Here is an 8393-nt window from a genome sequence, read left to right on the forward strand (position 1 = left end):
CACAAAGTGGGGCTTAGCCTTCATCCTGCGGTTGTGTCTCCTGGAGGCAGATTTACAGAAAGATATTCTGCCCTCATCTCAAGCTTAGGATGGTGATGGGAATATTCTCCACCATATTTCACGCGGGTTTTGTAACATATTCTTTGTGTACTTTAATCAGCAGTGATATTCCACATAACCGAAGGGTGCTTGTGGCTGCATGCTCGCCTTTTTGAACTCGTGAAAGATCACACTGGAGGGAAAAGGCCAACTGTGCCAGGCTTTGGATGAAGATTCACAAGAACAGCCTCGCTGCAGTACTAAGTAGATTCGTTTGTAGCTGCTCAGACAAATAAGGACTGTTTTCTTGTTCTTGGTTTGAAACACTGAACTTTAGGAAGACTGATGGACTGGAAACAGCTGCTTTACTGCCATTCTCCGTTTACAGCGCAAATACTCAAACTTCATACAGTCAGACAATGCAGTTCTAACGATTTAAAACTGAACTGAGCAGGCTGAAGTAGCAACTGGCAATCATACTCAAAAAGTAGGTTAGTATGTCATGCTTGCTGCGAGGCTTGTGAGCTCCTACAGGACACCAGCTGCTTCACAGGCAGGCAGTGAGAGACACACTGCCTCAGGAGCAGAAGTTACCCAAGCTCTGTTAATGTTTCCACATTGAATCTGAAATAAAAACAAAAGCGATTGCTTTTTTACATAAATAAGCATGAATCATTAACAGAAGCAACTCCAGCCGTGTTATAATTCTATCATTTTATGCTTTGAGCATTTGAAGTATATATATTCTTCTCTTATTTTTTAATACGTATACTGCGTAGATCTGTCTTTCAGAGAAAGCTGATAATATGTATAAAAGTATCCACTAAACTGCAAACAAGGCTCCAGAAATCTATCAATAGAGGAATATGGGCCTGGCAAAGAGCACAGTCAGGACCCTGAGCTTCAGGAGAGCAAAGTTCCAGCTCTTTAAGGAATTATTGGATGAGATCCTCTGGGAAACTGCTCTCAGGGGCAAAGGAATGGAACAGTGCTGGCAGCTCTTTAAGGACACCTTTCTGAGAGTATAACAGCTCTCTATTCCCCAGCATGAGAAATCAAGTGAAGAAAGCAGGAATCTAGCATGGCTGAACAAGGACCTGCTGGTCACAATGAGGGACAAGGAGGAAATGTACAGACAGTGGAAGAAGAGATGCATGGCCTGAGAAAAATGCAGGGCTACCATCCGGATGTACAGAGATGGGAGAGGGAAAGCCAAGGCACAGATGGAACTAAAAGTCATGAGGAATGTAAAAAAATATGAAGAAGGGATTCCTCTGACAGGAAGGAAAACTATAATAAAGATAAAACCCAGAAAGGGTTTTCACCAATTTCCTCCACCCTCCTCAGATTTTGTCGTTCAGGCCTAGGATTCAGGTGTGGATAAAATAGCCTTTACCTTCATCAGCTTTATCTTTCCTTTTGATTCATATTTGCAGCAGCGTTTTTCAGAGTAATGTTTCTATTAATTCCTTTTCCTGTGCTATACAAATGAAGTAAACATTGGGAAATGTTACATCAGCAGCCACTAAACAACAGCAACAACAAAAAAAAAAATACAGAACTGACATAGTCTGTGTAATTTAAATTGCTTATTTGCCCTGCAGAGATCTGATTTTTAAGCATATCTTGTTGGTATTTTTTTCTTTGTTGGTCCTGGGTTTGGGTGTCTTTTTTGAACTTCCAGGAGCTGCTATAGCATCCGTCGGTCACAAGAGGGAAGTCGTGTATTATCTGCAGAATTCATTTTGTAACATTGTGAATTCTGCAGCCTAATAAAGGGGATGTGTTAGTATATGTATGTGCGTGAGACTTGTAAATGTGCTTATTAATCTATATATATATTTTCATACACACATCCTTCAGTTACCAAATAAAGGAAATCATTCATAGAAATAAGTAACAATAATCATAGCTTGCAGAACAGCAGCGAATACCCTTAGAATGGCCTACAAATAACTTTTTGACGCTCCTGAGTGCTCACATTCACGACTTTTCTCTGTAAATCTCAAAACTAAAATTACCTGTTGCTATCAGGACTCACCCACATCGTGTTCCCTGCCAGCAGGGCCTGATCAGCAGGGAGTCTTTTGCTAGCCAAAACTTGACTCTATTCGAAATTCACCCCAGAATTCATAGCATTAAGTGTACATGCATTTACTTTGTTATAATAAACACCACTAATAAACCTAACATGGTATGGCAGATTTTTTCTGAAAGCCTATCTACTGTATCTACTCTGCTGCTAGTGAAGGCAGCCCATTGTGAGATAACTGCTGGCAGTTCAGTAGATAGATTTGGATCTAGATATGTTGATGTTTAATTTGTAGCTTCCAGAGAGATAAGTTTCCTTGGAATCAACAGCAAACATCCTGTAAAAGTGAACTGCCATGTCTGGCTCCAGGGTATGCCAGGCCCTTTGCACAGTTTCATTAAACTCTGCCATCTCCAGCACATGTTCCAGTAGCCCTTTAGTTCATTCCAGGTTTGTGAACCAGTGCAAACTCGCTGTACTGTGCCAACAGATGCTATGTGACACAATAAATTATAGTTCATAGAATCATAGGGTTGTTTGAGTTGGAAGGGATCTTTAAAGGCCATCCAGTCCAACTCCCCTGCAGTGAACAGGAACACCTACACCTAGCCTCATCCAGCCTGACCTGGAATGTCTCCAGGAACATCCACTACCTCTCTGTGTGACCTGTGCCCCTACCATAACAATACTTTTTCTTATAACCTCTCCAAATCTCCCCTCTTTTAGTTTGAAACCATTTCCCTCATTCTATAACAGCAGACTCTGCTAAGGAGTCTGTCCCCATCCTTCTGATAGCCGCCCTTTAGACACTGTAGGGCTGCTCTCAGGTCTCCCTGGAGCCTTCTCTCCTCCAGGCTGAACAGACCCAGCTCCCAGCCTGTCCTCCCAGAGGAGGTGTTCCATCCCTTGGATTGTTTTTGTGTCCCTCTTCTGGACATGTTCCAACAGGTCTGTATCTTTCCTGTATTGAAAACTCCGTATCTGCACACAGTACTCTAGGTGAGCTCTCACCAGCAGAGTAGAAGGCCATGCTTCTTTTGATGCAGCCCAGGATACAGCTGACTTTCTGGACTGTGAGGGCACATTGCTGGCTCATGTCCAGCTTGCAATCCACCAGTACCACTAAGTCCTTTTCTACAAGGCTGTGGTTAATCCTCTCGTCCTTCAGCTTGTATTGATAGTGGAGACTGCCATGATCCAGGTGCAAAACCTTGCATTTGGCTTTGTTGAATTTCATGAGGTTGGTTCTCCTGGGCACACTGCTCAAGTACTCAATATTCCTCCCACCAAATCCATCTATTTTCAATTTAGAGAGAAGGATATTATGGAGGACCATGTCAAAGGCCTTACTGAAGTCCAGGTAGATGACATCAGTGGCTCTTCCTTTGTCCACTGATGCAATTATGCCGCCAAAGAAGGCCACTAGGTTGATGAGGCAGGACTTGCCATTGGTGAAGGTATGCTCATTGTCTCATATCACCTTCCCGCCTTCCATGTGCCGTGGCACAGTTTCCAGAAGGATCTATTACATTATGCAGTTGCATCATGCAATCCTCCTTAGTTTGGCTTTTGGATTTATCATAGCTATTTTGCACATTTTCCTTGTTGTTCTCTGACCTTGTGACTTCTTAAATGCATTCAGGTTTTCTGTCTGTACAACTACTGCCCTTCAAACACAGCTGGGCTGCATCCTGAAGAAGATCCCCTCCATGCCTGTGGCTGATAGCACCGATACAGATGCAGTGGAGATTGGGCCACACATCAGTGATGTGTTGCAATGAATTCGGGGCCTGTGAGAAAAGATGAGTTATCAGGCACCACAGGGCTGGTTCCTAGAGCTCTATCATGGATTGTGTTTGGGATCTGGAAGTAGATGTTTGGAGACATACACAATAGTTTTGGAGACTATTCTGTAAGAGGCATTGTAGGCAGGAGAAGGTAGCTTTCCTAATCTAAGTTTGCTTACCAAACCACCAATCATGTGGTTATCTGTCAAGTTTGATATATGGTTTTGAAACTTGTAAAAGAAAGCTACACATGATTAATCATTATCTATAATCTGCACATCTGAGTTATTAAACAATCCAATTCTTAATTTAATTGCACCACACCTGCATATCATCGTTGTGTTTGTATGACTTGTCGGGATAAGAAAGTCTGCATGGTCTAATTTTCATAATCTTGAAAGCCTGGGACTGATCAAAGAAAAACTGCAAGTAACAAGGCTAGACCTCAAGCCAGGTGTACAGTGGCGAACATGTCTCATGTTGTTAGGACAGTACATGGTACAACAGCCTGGATGTAAACACAAACACAGGCAGAAAAGCATCGAGGCGAAACCTTTCTCAAGGCTGTTTCTTTTCACTGTCAAAATATTTTTGGGATTTTGATGCTGCTTCTGGAATTCCTTTCTGTCTTGGTAGACTTTTCGATAACCTTTACTAATGTCTGTTGGGTTTTTTGTTATAAATGTAGCCAAATTACAGGACTCGATGGTCCTTTTTGGGAAGGAGTGTACAGTAGGATAAAGTTGTTATTCTCTGAGTATGGGTTTTGGTCACGCTAATGCACATGTATTAATCTGCAGTAAATGGTCTTCCAAACATTTTCAATAAAGAACTTTGGTAGGGATGACTGTAGATACACATCTACAAAAGCATGAAATAATACTAACATGTGGCAATAACCGAATTTCATTTCGTAATGGAGCTGGAGGAGTGCCAGCCGTAGGACTAAGTGGCAGTGTTTCGCTGCTTAAAAAGCATGAAAATATGTTCTATTAGAACTCATTAAGAACTCATTACAGAGCCAACTATTACATTTTTTTTGGTCAGACAGTATTTCTAAGGAGTGACAGTTACACCAGGTTTTCTTTCATATGTGTTAAGCGGATTAAACGTGTTGCTACAAGTGACATCTTGGTGTTGCTTGAAAAGGTACCTCTAAAGAATTCACTTAAAACTGGGCTTTGTGGGCACAAAAATTGACAACTTGGCAGAGTACAATTTCAACTTACTTAGCTGAGGGCACCCATGAAAGTGTAGTCCTGTTGTTCTTACACCTCTCTCAGGTGAAGAGTCAGATGGAAAACTAAGGGTTATTTTTTGTTGGTCCTTTACACCTGCGCAGCCTCTCAATTGCTGAAGCTGTGTTCAAGAAAATTCTCTGTGGTAGGACATGTCATTGTATTAAAACATTTCTAATATCAAAAGCGTGTCAGACCAGGCTTTAGTATATTTCTGCCGAACACTTGAAGGAGCATCCCTCATGTATACATTCAGATAGAGGCATTCTTCATTCATTATTTATTAATTCCTTGTATCAATTAAGTATAAGATGAGTACCAGATAAAATTGTTGCCCTACTGTCTGTAGCCATGGGGCTGGCAGCAGCGCATTCCTGCAATGCACATGCAGCTCTTGCCCGTTTCACCCACACCGCTCCACTTTGCTGGTAGTTTCCTCTCATGCAAGGGGATTTCTCAGTTTACTACTTGGGAAACTCTGGTTCCAAGTTCCCCATAACAAGGTTGTTCCAGTGCCAAAGATCTTTCCAGCTCCTGGACCTCTCACGGAGACAACTGACAGAGCACAAAATACACAGCAGTCATTAGAATCTTCTGGTCTCCCAGCTGTCCCGAGGCTTGCCTCAAAGACAAGGTGGTTTCAAACAGCAACACTGAGCAGCAGCTTCCATCTAAGCCAAGAAGTCTGCTAGATTTCTCTGAACATTTTCACATCCGATATGAAAGGGCATCCTATATTGAAACACTCAAAATATGTGATCTGTAGACACAGCTTTTCTTAGCTGCACACAGATTAGTAAAAGGATTGTGGTAAAAGCTGCAGAAAATTACGTTTTGCTTGCCCATCTTGTCCTTCATGGCCCATCAATACCAGAGACTCTGCAAGGAGCAGGGAGGCTGTGCTTTAACGCACTTAAATTTCCCTTTCCTGTTCCCCAAAACAGTTCTGCAGCATTTGCTGCATCTGTCAGTCTCTGACGAAGGGAATTGTTGGCTCTGAAATGCCGGTTTTCTTAAAATATGCTGAGATTCACCAAAGCTGAGGTCCTTAGGGGGTTTGGGCCTCTAAGTAGATGATAACGATCGAATGCCTTTTTGCACTTTTCCTCTCTTGCAAACACCACAGTCTTTATTTCTAATCACACTACTGTAGTGCAACATATACGGCAAAAATACTCCGTATCAACAGGAATGTTTTAGGTGTTCGTGTTTTCCTTCCTCTTGCATTTTACTTAGTAATGTGATGTCAAATGTATAGGAGAGCAGCAAAATGAGGCTGAGACACTTTTTCTACCATGGAACATTTATACATCTAAATGGCTGATTTATATCATGCCTGAAGTCGGTGTCATACAGAAAATCTCTCTTCTCTCCCACAGGCTGCTTGCAAAGTCAGAAGTAGGCTGATCATTATCTGCATCTCTTAAGTCATGATTTCCCTCTTCTTTTGTTATTTTACAATTCCAATTTTGTGGGGAGTCAGGGGAAACTCCCCTCACTCCTGGGCTTTTCACTGACCTATTACTCCTGGAAAATAGTTATTCAGTCTGAAAGTTATCAGAAGAAAAGCTGAGGATATGAATGCAATAAATAAATCTAAGATATCTGTTTTCTTGTGAAGCTTCTCAATGCTGACTATGATTCTGACATGACTAAAAAGAAATCTCACGTATGTTTTACACAGACCTTTTTTAGTACTTTCTTCTTTGCTATCACTTTATTCTACATTGTAGCCTAGTATAAGTGTAGTAAGTAATACATTTTCTCATGTATTACTACACTACTAGATTCTAGATAGCAGCAGTAATTCAGGCACATTATTCTTTTGTAAACATCTTTGATTTTTAAGGGCAATATTTGAATCAGGATGAAAATCCATTGGGTCAATCCAGGTGTTGTGTTAGGGAAGCATTCCGTCTCTCTTTCCAGTCCTTCCACCCCTTTGGGTGCTGAGCCATGCAGATGCTGAGCTATAGTCCATTGTGTGCCCCAACAGGAAGAAGACATCATTTATCTGGTATCTCTGAAACAGTGCTATGAGCATTCAGGAGTACCTGCAGGTGTTTGTGTAAGACAAAAGATGATGGTTTGAACTGACTCGTGGTGTGCAGCTTACAGCCTGGAGCGTCCATGAAGATGCTGTACTTTGTAGACAGTGACTATGTTGTTTCCACGGGGAGATGCACATAAAAACCCCTGGAAATCTTCCATTCTAAACTGGGAAACCAGACCATACAAATACATAAAGCTGCTTTTAAATGCTATGTAATCTATTGCAGGAATGCCCTTGAGTGGCAGCAAGTGCCCTTCCTTCCCGTACTATTACATATACCAGACTTGTTCCTACAGAAGTGCAAGAGGCTTAGAAAATAAAACAAGATCAAGTCCTCCCAAAAGCACCTTCTAAACCTATGATCTCCATCTGCCATTGGAGGCAGCATATTAGGTCTTTGACACTGCTAGTGTCTTGGACTTGTCCTGCTGCAGATCATGGTGTTCTGTAGAGGGTAGGATTCTGAAGACAGCACAGAAGTTTTGAAACAACCATGCTACTACATGAATGCCTGAATTAAGGCAGAAATTACAGCCGTGGCACTGCAGATCTTGTGAAAGGCTTTCTGGCTGACTGCTGTCAGCAACAAAACCTTTCGAAGAAAGTGCTGTGCACTGACTGCTGTCTCAGGACTGCAGGATTACTCCTTGCAGGAGAGTTAAGTAGCTTTTCAAGTGCTTTCAAAACAGATTTTGGCAGTCTGTAGTAAGGAATTGGCCTGTACATTGCCAACAGTTAACTCTAATGAGACAGAGATGCCGGAAGGAAGACGTAATATGTGCGGAGATAAGGCAGGCACCCCTGTTCCTGGATCCTCAGAATTCTAGGGTTTCTGTCTCAGAAATCCTAAAGCAAGTTGTTCAAAGCTTCCTGGAAACTGATGGTGAGACACGGAAGCAAGGCAAACACTGATCTGCACGTTTGAAAACCAGCGTGCTCTTTGCCATGGGGACCTGGACAGGTTTGAACAGTTAGTTGGATTCCTAAACAGATAGTTCATTCCTAAAATCAGGGTTGATTATAAATTTCCCATTGTCAAACAATTTCACAATGTAATTTCCTTTGCAAATCTTCTATATCAAACCTCTGACCCTTTTCACCTCCGCTGTCCCCATGTCACTTCCTCTCTATCAGAGAGTGTGGTACAACACAGGCTGCTAGAGAGCTGTCAGGCAGAGATCACTGAGATAACAGAAAAAGCTATTTGTTACAGTAATTAAGTACCTCAATTGATCTGCTTTCTT

The sequence above is a fragment of the Gallus gallus genome, chromosome 13, assembly GCF_016699485.2.
Source record: "Gallus gallus isolate bGalGal1 chromosome 13, bGalGal1.mat.broiler.GRCg7b, whole genome shotgun sequence".
NCBI classification, from domain to species: domain Eukaryota; kingdom Metazoa; phylum Chordata; class Aves; order Galliformes; family Phasianidae; genus Gallus; species Gallus gallus.